This window comes from Oncorhynchus tshawytscha, linkage group LG10 (assembly GCF_018296145.1).
Source record: "Oncorhynchus tshawytscha isolate Ot180627B linkage group LG10, Otsh_v2.0, whole genome shotgun sequence".
Classification (NCBI taxonomy): domain Eukaryota; kingdom Metazoa; phylum Chordata; class Actinopteri; order Salmoniformes; family Salmonidae; genus Oncorhynchus; species Oncorhynchus tshawytscha.
In genome coordinates, this window is record NC_056438.1 from 73,229,734 (window position 1) to 73,243,724 (window position 13,991).

The window sequence follows — 13,991 nt, forward strand, 5'->3', positions numbered from 1 at the left end:
TATGGGCTATTGTGTGTAGTTTGATGAGGAAAAACATACATTTAATCCATTTTAGAATAAGGCTGTAACATAACAAAATGTGGAAAAGGGGAAGGGGTCTGAATACTTTATGAATGCACTGTATAGGGGTAAAGTGACTAGGCATCAAGAGTAGCAGCAGTGTATATTATGATTTGTACGTAAGTGGGTGTTTGTATGTGGGTAGAGTCCATATAAATGTGTGTGTGTGTGTGTGTGTTGGAGTGTCAGTGTGCGTGAGTGAGTCCTGTGACAGTGCAAAAAGGAGTCAATAGTTTTTGAATGTACTGTACATATCTACCTCTATCACTCTAGTATCCCTGTACATTGTTAATATGGTACTGACCCTCTATATAGTAACCTTACCCCTATACATATCTACCTCTATCACTCTAGTATCCCTGTACATTGTAAATATGGTACTGACCCTCTATATAGTAACCTTACCTCTATACATATCTACCTCTATCACTCTAGTATCCCTACTTTCTAAATGCACTGTATAGTGGTAAGGTGACTAGGCATCAGGATATATGATAAACAGAGTAGCAGCAGTGCATATGATGATTGTATGTAAGTGGATGTGTGTATGTGTGTAGAGTAGAAGCTGTTTATTAATCTGATGGCTTGGGGATTGAAGCTGTTCAGGAGGCTGCTCGTGTCTTGATGCACCGGTACCACTTGCGTTGCGGAAGCAGAAAGAACAGTCTATGGCTTTGGTGGCTGGAGTCTTTAATGATTTTCTGGGCCTTCCTTTCACACCGCCTGGTATAGAGGTTCCGGATGGCAGGGAGCTCAGCCCCAGTGATGTACTGGATTGTCTGCACCACCTACTGCAGCGCCATACAATGAAGGACGGTGCTGTTGCCATAGCAAGCAGTGATGCAGCCAGCCAAGATGCTCTCAATGGTGCAGCTGTATAACTTTTTGAGGATCAGAGGGCCCATGCCAAACCTTTTCAACCTCCTGAGGGGGAAGAGACGCTGTCGCGTCTTCTGCACGACTATGTGCACGTGTGTGGACCATTTTAAGTCCTAAGTGATTTGGACACAGAGGAACTCGAAGCTCTCGATCCGCTCCCCTGCAGCCCTGTCGATGTGGATGGGGGCGTGGCTCGGCCCTCCGTTTCCTGTCGTCCACGATCAGCTCCTTGGTCTTACTGACATTGAGGGAAATGTTGTTGTTCCGCCCTCACACTGTCAGGTCTCTTACATCCTTCCTGTAGTCTGTCTCACCATCGCCGGTGATGAGTCCTACCACCGTCGCATCGTCAGCAAACTTGATGATGGTGTTGGAGTCGTAGGTGTACAGGGAGTACAGGAGGGGACTAACCGCACAACCCTGTGGGGCCCCCGTGTTGAGGGTCAGTGTGGCGGAGGTGATGTTGCCTACCCTCACTGCCTGGGGTCGGCCCGTCAAGAGGTCCAGGATCCAGTTGCAGAGGGAGGTGTTTAGTCCCAGGGTTCTAAATAAAGGTGAAATAAAAAATAAAATAAGCTTGGTGACGAGCTTGGATGGGACAACGGCGTTGAACGCTGAGCTGTAAGCAATGAACATTATTCTCCCATAGGTATTCCTCTTATCTATGTGGGTGAGGGCAGTGTGGAGAGCAATTGAGTTTGCGTTGTCTATGGATCTGTTGGGACAGTATGCAAGTTAGAGTGGGTCTAGTGTGTCTGGGATGGTGGAGTTGATGTGTACCATTACCAGCCTCTCAAAGACCTTGATGATTACAGAAGTGAGGGCTACAGGGTGGTAGTCAATATGGCCTGAAGCCTTAGAGGTCTTGGGAACAGGAATGATGGTGGTCAGCTTAAGATGTGGGGATTACAGACTGGGACAAGGAGAGGTTGAAAATGACTGTGAATATGCCTGCCAGCTGTTCTGAACATGCTCTGAGAACACACCCTGGAATAATGTCTGGCCCAACGGCCTTGTGGGTGTTGACCTGATTAAAGACCGTACTCATGTCAGCCTCAGAGAGCGAGATCACTCAGTCCTGTGTGTCGGTGACGGAGGTTTGGTTAAACAGACGAGGTGACCGCTTAGTTTAGACTGAGGTTTGGTCAAACAGGCAAGGTGGCCAGTCAGTTTAGACTGAGGTTTGGTTAAACAGGCAAGGTGGCCAGTCAGTTTAGACTGAGGTTTGTTTAAACAGGCAAGGTGGCCAGTCAGTTTAGACTGAGGTTTGTTTAAACAGGCAAGGTGGCCAGTCAGTTTAGACTGAGGTTTGTTTAAACAGGCAAGGTGGCCAGTCAGTTTAGACTGAGGTTTGGTTAAACAGGCAAGGTGGCCACTCAGTTTAGACTGAGGTTTGGTTAAACAGGCAAGGTGGCCACTCAGTTTAGACTGAGGTTTGGTTAAACAGGCAAGGTGGCCACTCAGTTTAGACTGAGGTTTGGTTAAACAGGCAAGGTGGCCACTCAGTTTAGACTGAGGTTTGGTTAAACAGGCAAGGTGGCCAGTCAGTTTAGACTGAGGTTTGGTTAAACAGGCAAGGTGGCCAGTCAGTTTAGACTGAGGTTTGGTTAAACAGGCAAGGTGGCCAGTCAGTTTAGACTGAGGTTTGGTTAAACAGGCAAGGTGGCCACTCAGTTTAGACTGAGGTTTGGTTAAACAGGCAAGGTGGCCAGTCAGTTTAGACTGAGGTTTGGTTAAACAGGCAAGGTGGCCACTCAGTTTACAGTGAGAACACCACACACTACTAACGAGATTCATAAAGAAAAATCTTTTTTTATTTGATTTAACTAGGCGAGTCAGTTAAGAACAAATTCTTCTTTACAATGACGGCCTACCGGCGAACAGTGGGTTAACTGCCTCGTCCAGGGGCAGAACGACAAATTTTTACCTTGTCAGCTCAGGGATTCGATCCAGAAACCTTTCGGTTACTGGCATAACACTCTAACCACTAGGCTACCTGCCGCCCCATATCATATTCACTCCAACACAAGCTAAATCTCCACCAACCATGTACACAACATCCAATATGGATCACATTCAAAGGGATTTTCATTCTTTCACCTTAAGAGTAAAACACTTCATCTCTCCCGTGATTGTCAGACAGACAATACTTGAACACACACAATCCCTGTATAAAGGTGAGAAAGAGGACACCAGACAACCTATGAGAACTACAATGTTCAATACAATGTTGATCTCACGTTGTGTGGTGGTTTAGAGGGGCCAGACTGAGCCCAGCTGTGATTAAGTCAGTGGATAAAGTACATTAGTCAGACTGTCAGGTAAACAAACTGAAACAGATTATTACAGAAACGGCTATGTCAGGTATGTTATAAGTGATCCTCAGCCAGGTATGTTATGAGTGATCCTCAGCCAGGTATGTTATGAGTGATCCTCAGCCAGGTATGTTATGAGTGATCCTCAGCCAGGTATGTTATGAGTGATCCTCAGCCAGGTATGTTATGAGTGATCCTCAGCCAGGTATGTTATGAGTGATCCTCAGCCAGGTATGTTATGAGTGATCCTCAGCCAGGTATGTTATGAGTGATCCTCAGCCAGGTATGTTATGAGTGATCCTCAGCCAGGTATGTTATGAGTGATCCTCAGCATGGTCTTCAGTAGGGAACAATGTTATGGAATGTACAGAAATAAATATATTGTGTAGAACAGAGTCTGGTGGTGTTATTGTGACATCTATCTGGCTCTGTGACTATCGTCGGTGGGGGACCCACAGCCCGACCGCACACCTCCCTAAAATCCCCAACCAACGCGGACCCACAGCCCGACCGCACACCTCCCTAAAATCCCCAACCAACGCGGACCCGTGGACCAACACCCCGACCGCACACCTCCCTAAAATCCTCAACTAACGCGGACCCGCGGAGCAACAGACCGACCGCACACCACCCTAAAATCCTCAACCAACGCGGACCCACAGCCCGACCGCACACCTCCCTAAAATCCCCATCTAACGCGGACCCAGAGCCCAACCGCACACCTCCCTAAAATCCCCAACCAACGCGGACCCACAGCCCGACCGCACACCTCCCTAAAATCCCCAACCAACACGGATCCACAGCCCGACCGCACACCTCCCTAAAATCCCCAACCAACACAGACCCACAGCCCGACCGCACACCTCCCTAAAATCCCCAACCAACACGGACCCACAGCCCGACCGCACATCTCCCTAAAATCCCCAACCAACCTGGACCCGTGGACCAACACCGCGACCGCACACCTCCCTAAAATCCTCAACCAACGCGGACCCACGGACCAACACCCCGACCGCACACCTCCCTAAAATCCTCAACCAACGCGGACCCACAGCCCGACCGCACACCTCCCTAAAATCCCCATCTAACGCAGACCCAGAGCCCGACCGCACACCTCCCTAAAATCCTCAAACCAACGCGGACCCGCAGACCAACAGCCCGACCGCACACCTCCCTAAAATCCTCAACCAACACGGACCCACAGCCCGACCGCACACCTCCCTAAAATCCTCAACCAACACGGACCCACAGCCCGACCGCACACCTCCCTAAAATCCCCATCTAACGCGGACCCAGAGCCCAACCGCACCCTCCCTAAAATCCCCAACCAACGCGGACCCACAGCCCGACCGCACACCTCCCTAAAACCCCCAACCAACACGGACCCACAGCCCGACCGCACATCTCCCTAAAATCCCCAACCAACACGGACCCACAGCCCGACCGCACACCTCCCTAAAATCCCCAACCAACACGGACTCACAGACCCACAACAGAAAGTTGTGCAATCCTGAATTCCACCCAGATATTAGTGTTGTCTGTTCTACTTGATTCTACTTCATGATACTGAGATGTGAAAAGTAACAGACTAGTGGTTTGAACTGTCAGTTAAACTGGTTGAAACCAGTTGGTTTTGTATGTCCATGAGCCATTAATAGCTAAAGGATGTGATTATATATCCTCTCTGTAAAGACTGATTTCTCTTTCTCTAGAAAATGGATGAGACAGAGCTGGAGAGAAGTGGAAGATTAATAGAGAGAGAGGAGAGAGAACAGGAAACAGTGATAAATATAGATTGAAGAGAGAGGACAGGAAACAGTGATAAATATAGATTGAAGAGAGGGAACAGGAAACAGTGATAAATATAGATTGAAGAGAGAGAACAGGAAACAGTGATAAATATAGATTGAAGAGAGAGGACAGGAAACAGTGATAAATATAGATTGAAGAGAGAGAACAGGAAACAGTGATACATATAGATTGAAGAGAGAGAACAGGAAACAGTGATAAATATAGATTGAAGAGAGAGGACAGGAAACAGTGATAAATATAGATTGAAGAGAGAGAACAGGAAACAGTGATAAATATAGATTGAAGAGAGAGAACAGGAAACAGTGATAAATATATAGAGAGGAGAGAGAACAGGAAACAGTGATAAATATAGATTGAAGAGAGAGGACAGGAAACAGTGATAAATATAGATTGAAGAGAGAGAACAGGAAACAGTGATAAATATAGATTGAAGAGAGAGAACAGGAAACAGTGATAAATATAGATTGAAGAGAGAGGACAGGAAACAGTGATAAATATAGATTGAAGAGAGAGAACAGGAAACAGTGATAAATAAGAGAGGACAGGAAACAGTGATACATATAGATTGAAGAGAGAGGACAGGAAACAGTGATAAATATATAGAGAGGAGAGAGAACAGGAAACAGTGATAAATATAGATTGAAGAGAGAGGACAGGAAACAGTGAAATATAGATTGAAGAGAGAGAACAGGAAACAGTGATACATATAGATTGAAAGAGAGAACAGGAAACAGTGAAATATAGATTGAAGAGAGAGAACAGGAAACAGTGATACATAGAGAGAGAGGAGAGAGAACAGGAAACAGTGATAAATATATAGAGAGGAGAGAGAACAGGAAACAGTGATACATAGAGAGAGAGGAGAGAGAACAGGAAACAGTGATAAATATATAGAGAGGAGAGAGAACAGGAAACAGTGATACATACAGATTGATGAGAGAGGACAGGAAACAGTGATAAATATAGATTGAAGAGAGAGAACAGGAAACAGTGATACATATAGATTGAAGAGAGAGAACAGGAAACAGTGATAAATATAGATTGAAGAGAGAGAACAGGAAACAGTGATAAATATAGATTGAAGAGAGAGAACAGGAAACAGTGAAATATAGATTGAAGAGAGAGAACAGGAAACAGTGATACATATAGATTGAAGAGAGAGAACAGGAAACAGTGAAATATAGATTGAAGAGAGAGAACAGGAAACAGTGATAAATATAGATTGAAGAGAGAGGACAGGAAACAGTGATAAATATAGATTGAAGAGAGAGAACAGGAAACAGTGATAAATATAGATTGAAGAGAGAGGACAGGAAACAGTGATAAATATAGATTGAAGAGAGAGAACAGGAAACAGTGATAAATATAGATTGAAGAGAGAGGACAGGAAACAGTGATAAATATAGATTGAAGAGAGAGAACAGGAAACAGTGATAAATATAGATTGAAGAGAGAGAACAGGAAACAGTGATAAATATATAGAGAGGAGAGAGAACAGGAAACAGTGATAAATATAGATTGAAGAGAGAGGACAGGAAACAGTGATAAATATAGATTGAAGAGAGAGAACAGGAAACAGTGATAAATATAGATTGAAGAGAGAGAACAGGAAACAGTGATAAATATAGATTGAAGAGAGAGGACAGGAAACAGTGATAAATATAGATTGAAGAGAGAGAACAGGAAACAGTGATAAATAAGAGAGGACAGGAAACAGTGATACATATAGATTGAAGAGAGAGGACAGGAAACAGTGATAAATATATAGAGAGGAGAGAGAACAGGAAACAGTGATAAATATAGATTGAAGAGAGAGGACAGGAAACAGTGAAATATAGATTGAAGAGAGAGAACAGGAAACAGTGATACATATAGATTGAAGAGAGAGAACAGGAAACAGTGAAATATAGATTGAAGAGAGAGAACAGGAAACAGTGATACATAGAGAGAGAGGAGAGAGAACAGGAAACAGTGATAAATATATAGAGAGGAGAGAGAACAGGAAACAGTGATACATAGAGAGAGAGGAGAGAGAACAGGAAACAGTGATAAATATATAGAGAGGAGAGAGAACAGGAAACAGTGATACATACAGATTGATGAGAGAGGACAGGAAACAGTGATAAATATAGATTGAAGAGAGAGAACAGGAAACAGTGATACATATAGATTGAAGAGAGAGAACAGGAAACAGTGATAAATATAGATTGAAGAGAGAGAACAGGAAACAGTGATAAATATAGATTGAAGAGAGAGAACAGGAAACAGTGAAATATAGATTGAAGAGAGAGAACAGGAAACAGTGATACATATAGATTGAAGAGAGAGAACAGGAAACAGTGAAATATAGATTGAAGAGAGAGAACAGGAAACAGTGATACATATAGATTGAAGAGAGAGAACAGGAAACAGTGAAATATAGATTGAAGAGAGAGAACAGGAAACAGTGATACATAGAGAGAGAGGAGAGAGAACAGGAAACAGTGATAAATATATAGAGAGGAGAGAGAACAGGAAACAGTGATACATACAGATTGATGAGAGAGGACAGGAAACAGTGATAAATATATAGAGAGGAGAGAGAACAGGAAACAGTGATACATACAGATTGATGAGAGAGGACAGGAAACAGTGATAAATATAGATTGAAGAGAGAGAACAGGAAACAGTGATACATAGAGAGAGAGGAGAGAGAACAGGAAACAGTGAAATATAGATTGAAGAGAGAGAACAGGAAACAGTGATACATATAGATTGAAGAGAGAGAACAAGAAACAGTGAAATATAGATTGAAGAGAGAGAACAGGAAACAGTGATACATAGAGAGAGAGGAGAGAGAACAGGAAACAGTGATAAATATATAGAGAGGAGAGAGAACAGGAAACAGTGATACATAGAGAGAGAGGAGAGAGAACAGGAAACAGTGATAAATATATAGAGAGGAGAGAGAACAGGAAACAGTGATACATACAGATTGATGAGAGAGGACAGGAAACAGTGATAAATATAGATTGAAGAGAGAGAACAGGAAACAGTGATACATATAGATTGAAGAGAGAGAACAGGAAACAGTGATACATAGAGAGAGAGGAGAGAGAACAGGAAACAGTGATAAATATATAGAGAGGAGAGAGAACAGGAAACAGTGATACATACAGATTGATGAGAGAGGACAGGAAACAGTGATAAATATAGATTGAAGAGAGAGAACAGGAAACAGTGATAAATATAGATTGAAGAGAGAGAACAGGAAACAGTGATACATATAGATTGAAGAGAGAGAACAGGAAACAGTGATACATAGAGAGAGAGGAGAGAGAACAGGAAACAGTGATAAATATATAGAGAGGAGAGAGGACAGGAAACAGTGATACATATATAGAGAGGAGAGAGAACAGGAAACAGTGAAATATAGATTGAAGAGAGAGAACAGGAAACAGTGATAAATATATAGAGAGGAGAGAGAACAGGAAACAGTGAAATATAGATTGAAGAGAGAGAACAGGAAACAGTGATACATATAGATTGAAGAGAGAGAACAGGAAACAGTGATACATATATAGAGAGGAGAGAGAACAGGAAACAGTGATAAATATATAGAGAGGAGAGAGAACAGGAAACAGTGATAAATATAGATTGAAGAGAGAGAACAGGAAACAGTGATACATAGAGAGAGAGGAGAGAGAACAGGAAACAGTGATAAATATATAGAGAGGAGAGAGGACAGGAAACAGTGATAAATATATAGAGAGGAGAGAGAACAGGAAACAGTGATACATATAGATTGAAGAGAGAGGACAGGAAACAGTGATAAATATAGAGAGAGGAGAGAGAACAGGAAACAGTGATAAATATAGATTGAAGAGAGAGGACAGGAAACAGTGATAAATATAGATTGAAGAGAGAGAACAGGAAACAGTGATACATAGAGAGAGAGGAGAGAGAACAGGAAACAGTGATAAATATAGATTGAAGAGAGAGGACAGGAAACAGTGATAAATATAGATTGAAGAGAGAGAACAGGAAACAGTGATACATATAGATTGAAGAGAGAGAACAGGAAACAGTGATAAATATATAGAGAGGAGAGAGGACAGGAAACAGTGATAAATATATAGAGAGGAGAGAGAACAGGAAACAGTGATACATAGAGAGAGAGGAGAGAGAACAGGAAACAGTGATAAATATATAGAGAGGAGAGAGAACAGGAAACAGTGATACATATAGATTGAAGAGAGAGAACAGGAAACAGTGATAAATATATAGAGAGGAGAGAGAACAGGAAACAGTGATAAATATAGATTGAAGAGAGAGAACAGGAAACAGTGATAAATATATAGAGAGGTGAGAGGACAGGAAACAGTGATAAATATATAGAGAGGAGAGAGAACAGGAAACAGTGATACATATAGATTGAAGAGAGAGGACAGGAAACAGTGATAAATATAGATTGAAGAGAGAGAACAGGAAACAGTGATAAATATAGATTGAAGAGAGAGGACAGGAAACAGTGATAAATAAGAGAGGACAGGAAACAGTGATACATATAGATTGAAGAGAGAGAACAGGAAACAGTGATAAATATAGATTGAAGAGAGAGAACAGGAAACAGTGATACATAGAGAGAGAGGAGAGAGAACAGGAAACAGTGATACATAGAGAGAGAGGAGAGAGAACAGGAAACAGTGATACATAGAGAGAGGAGAGAGAACAGGAAACAGTGATACATATAGATTGAAGAGAGAGAACAGGAAACAGTGATACATAGAGAGAGAGGAGAGAGAACAGGAAACAGTGATACATAGAGAGAGAGGAGAGAGAACAGGAAACAGTGATACATAGAGAGAGAGGAGAGAGAACAGGAAACAGTGATACATATAGATTGAAGAGAGAGAACAGGAAACAGTGATAAATATAGATTGAAGAGAGAGAACAGGAAACAGTGAAATATAGATTGAAGAGAGAGAACAGGAAACAGTGATAAATATAGATTGAAGAGAGAGAACAGGAAACAGTGAAATATAGATTGAAGAGAGAGAACAGGAAACAGTGATAAATATAGATTGAAGAGAGAGAACAGGAAACAGTGATAAATATAGATTGAAGAGAGAGGACAGGAAACAGTGATAAATATAGATTGAAGAGAGAGAACAGGAAACTGATACATATAGATTGAAGAGAGAGAACAGGAAACAGTGATAAATATAGATTGAAGAGAGAGAACAGGAAACAGTGATAAATATAGATTGAAGAGAGAGAACAGGAAACAGTGATAAATATAGATTGAAGAGAGAGAACAGGAAACAGTGATAAATATAGATTGAAGAGAGAGAACAGGAAACAGTGATACATATAGATTGAAGAGAGAGAACAGGAAACAGTGATAAATAAGAGAGGACAGGAAACAGTGATACATATATAGAGAGGAGAGAGAACAGGAAACAGTGATAAATATAGATTGAAGAGAGAGGACAGGAAACAGTGATACATATATAGAGAGGAGAGAGAACAGGAAACAGTGATAAATATAGATTGAAGAGAGAGAACAGGAAACAGTGATAAATATAGATTGAAGAGAGAGGACAGGAAACAGTGATAAATATAGATTGAAGAGAGAGGACAGGAAACAGTGATAAATATAGATTGAAGAGAGAGGACAGGAAACAGTGATAAATATAGATTGAAGAGAGAGGACAGGAAACAGTGATAAATATAGATTGAAGAGAGAGGACAGGAAACAGTGATAAATATAGATTGAAGAGAGAGGACAGGAAACAGTGATACATATAGATTGAAGAGAGAGAACAGGAAACAGTGATAAATATAGATTGAAGAGAGAGGACAGGAAACAGTGATAAATATAGATTGAAGAGAGAGAACAGGAAACAGTGATAAATATAGATTGAAGAGAGAGGACAGGAAACAGTGATACATATAGATTGAAGAGAGAGGACAGGAAACAGTGAAATATAGATTGAAGAGAGAGAACAGGAAACAATGATACATAGAGAGAGAGGAGAGAGGACAGGAAACAGTGATAAATATAGATTGAAGAGAGAGGACAGGAAACAGTGATAAATATAGATTGAAGAGAGAGAACAGGAAACAGTGATACATAGAGAGAGAGGAGAGAGGACAGGAAACAGTGATAAATATAGATTGAAGAGAGAGAACAGGAAACAGTGATACATAGAGAGAGGAGAGAGAACAGGAAACAGTGATACATATAGATTGAAGAGAGAGAACAGGAAACAGTGATAAATATAGATTGAAGAGAGAGAACAGGAAACAGTGATACATAGAGAGAGAGGAGAGAGAACAGGAAACAGTGATACATAGAGAGAGAGGAGAGAGAACAGGAAACAGTGATAAATATAGATTGAAGAGAGAGGACAGGAAACAGTGATAAATAAGAGAGAACAGGAAACAGTGATACATATAGATTGAAGAGAGAGAACAGGAAACAGTGATAAATATAGATTGAAGAGAGAGAACAGGAAACAGTGAAATATAGATTGAAGAGAGAGAACAGGAAACAGTGATAAATATAGATTGAAGAGAGAGAACAGGAAACAGTGAAATATAGATTGAAGAGAGAGAACAGGAAACAGTGATAAATATAGATTGAAGAGAGAGAACAGGAAACAGTGATAAATATAGATTGAAGAGAGAGAACAGGAAACAGTGATAAATATAGATTGAAGAGAGAGAACAGGAAGCAGTGATACATATAGATTGAAGAGAGAGGACAGGAAACAGTGATACATATATAGAGAGGAGAGAGAACAGGAAACAGTGATAAATATAGATTGAAGAGAGAGGACAGGAAACAGTGATACATATATAGAGAGGAGAGAGAACAGGAAACAGTGATAAATATAGATTGAAGAGAGAGGACAGGAAACAGTGATAAATATAGATTGAAGAGAGAGGACAGGAAACAGTGATAAATATAGATTGAAGAGAGAGAACAGGAAACAGTGATAAATATAGATTGAAGAGAGAGGACAGGAAACAGTGATAAATATAGATTGAAGAGAGAGGACAGGAAACAGTGATAAATATAGATTGAAGAGAGAGGACAGGAAACAGTGATAAATATAGATTGAAGAGAGAGGACAGGAAACAGTGATAAATATAGATTGAAGAGAGAGAACAGGAAACAGTGATAAATATAGATTGAAGAGAGAGGACAGGAAACAGTGATACATATAGATTGAAGAGAGAGGACAGGAAACAGTGAAATATAGATTGAAGAGAGAGGACAGGAAACAGTGATACATATAGATTGAAGAGAGAGGACAGGAAACAGTGAAATATAGATTGAAGAGAGAGAACAGGAAACAATGATACATAGAGAGAGAGGAGAGAGGACAGGAAACAGTGATAAATATAGATTGAAGAGAGAGGACAGGAAACAGTGATACATAGAGAGAGAGGAGAGAGAACAGGAAACAGTCAGAGAGAATGTGAGAGAGTGAAACTGTTCTGTTGCAGACAGATGGTCCTCACTGGTGGGGTCGAATCCTTCCTGCTGCGGTCCGACTGTTGCTGTTGTGGCCACTGTCTGCTGCGGTCATAGTGTTCTTCTGTCTGGCCAACCGTTCACTTTGACCCCAGAGAGACATGGCCAAACCCTCGTTACTGCCCGTCTCTCAGCTAGTGACACTGATGGGAGAAGCCCGAGTGTGTGTGCCTCTCAGTCTGAGCGTGTGTGTGTTGGAGAGGAAGTCAGATGTGGGGACGCTGCTGGCAGCCTGGTGAACGATAATGGCTGTGACCTCCCTGGGGACACAACAGGAGCATATTGATACTATTAATCTAATAGCTTATTAGATAAAGACGAATACAACATTTCACCAACGTTAGTGGTTCAACACCAGTGGAGGCTGCTGAAGGGAGGATAATAATGGCTGGAATGGAGTCAATGGAACGGTATCAAACCTGGAAACCATGGAAACCATGTGTTTGATGTATTCGATACCATTCCACTGATTCCACTCCAGTCATTACCACAAACCTGTCCTCCCCAATGAAGGTGCCACCAGCCTCCTGTGTTCAACACAGTATGGATGGAGAATAAGAGTGTGTCTCACCTGTTCTGGAGGGATTTGAAGTGAGCCCCAGCTAGTGCTTCTCTCAGGATGCCAATGGCCTACAGAAGAAAGATACACTTATCATACACTATGTTATCCATGCCATGTGTTATCAGTACAGGACAAAAGACTGGTACACAGGACAACTTTCTTCATTCATTAATTTAGTCTCTTAACTGTCATTCTCATTGTTCATTATGCTGTGTGTTTGAGGCATCTGGAGCGACTGACCTTGAGAATCATGATCTTGATCCCCAGAGAAAATCACAGTCTTCTTTATACTACCACCATCATCATCATCAGTACAGCTGAGTGTCTTGTTGTGAAAAAACCCAGCACCCTCCCCCCTTCATCCCTAAACCCCCCCCCCTCCCTCTCCTCCTCCATCTGTCCCTCCCTCTCCTCCATCTCCACATGCTGGAAGGACACGCCAATCTGAGAGAGGAAGGGAGGGACGGAGGAGAGGGAGGGACGGATTTGACATTTAACCTCTGGGAGGGCGGGGTCACACTGACAATATCCAAGACTTCATCGTCGTCCTTTGGCTCAGTCCAACCACTGGACCAAATCCTCACCGCTAGCCAGGGTAGAAGGGCTCTCTGCAGGGAGAGATGTCAGGGTAGAAGGGCTCTCTGCAGAGAGAGATGTCAGGGTAGAAGGGCTCTCTGCAGAGAGAGATGTCACGGTAGAAGGGCTCTCTGCAGAGAGAGATGGCAGGGTAGAAGGGCTCTCTGCAGAGAGAGATGTCAGGGTAGAAGGGCTCTCTGCAGGGAGAGATGTCAGGGTAGAAGGGCTCTCTGCAGAGAGAGATGTCACGGTAGAAGGGCTC

General features: G+C 42.0%; 1 long non-coding RNA gene across 1 annotated transcript; it reads right to left on the reverse strand.

Moving 5' to 3' along the window:
- Nucleotides 1–1,426: 1,426 nt before the first annotated feature.
- On the reverse strand, nucleotides 1,427–13,484 carry LOC112235676. The gene is made up of 3 exons (XR_002951109.2): nucleotides 13,163–13,484; nucleotides 12,579–12,851; nucleotides 1,427–1,483 (listed from the first exon to the last, which is right to left on the reverse strand). It is a non-coding gene; the product is annotated as an uncharacterized LOC112235676 (long non-coding RNA).
- Between the last annotated feature and the right edge of the window lie 507 nt (nucleotides 13,485–13,991).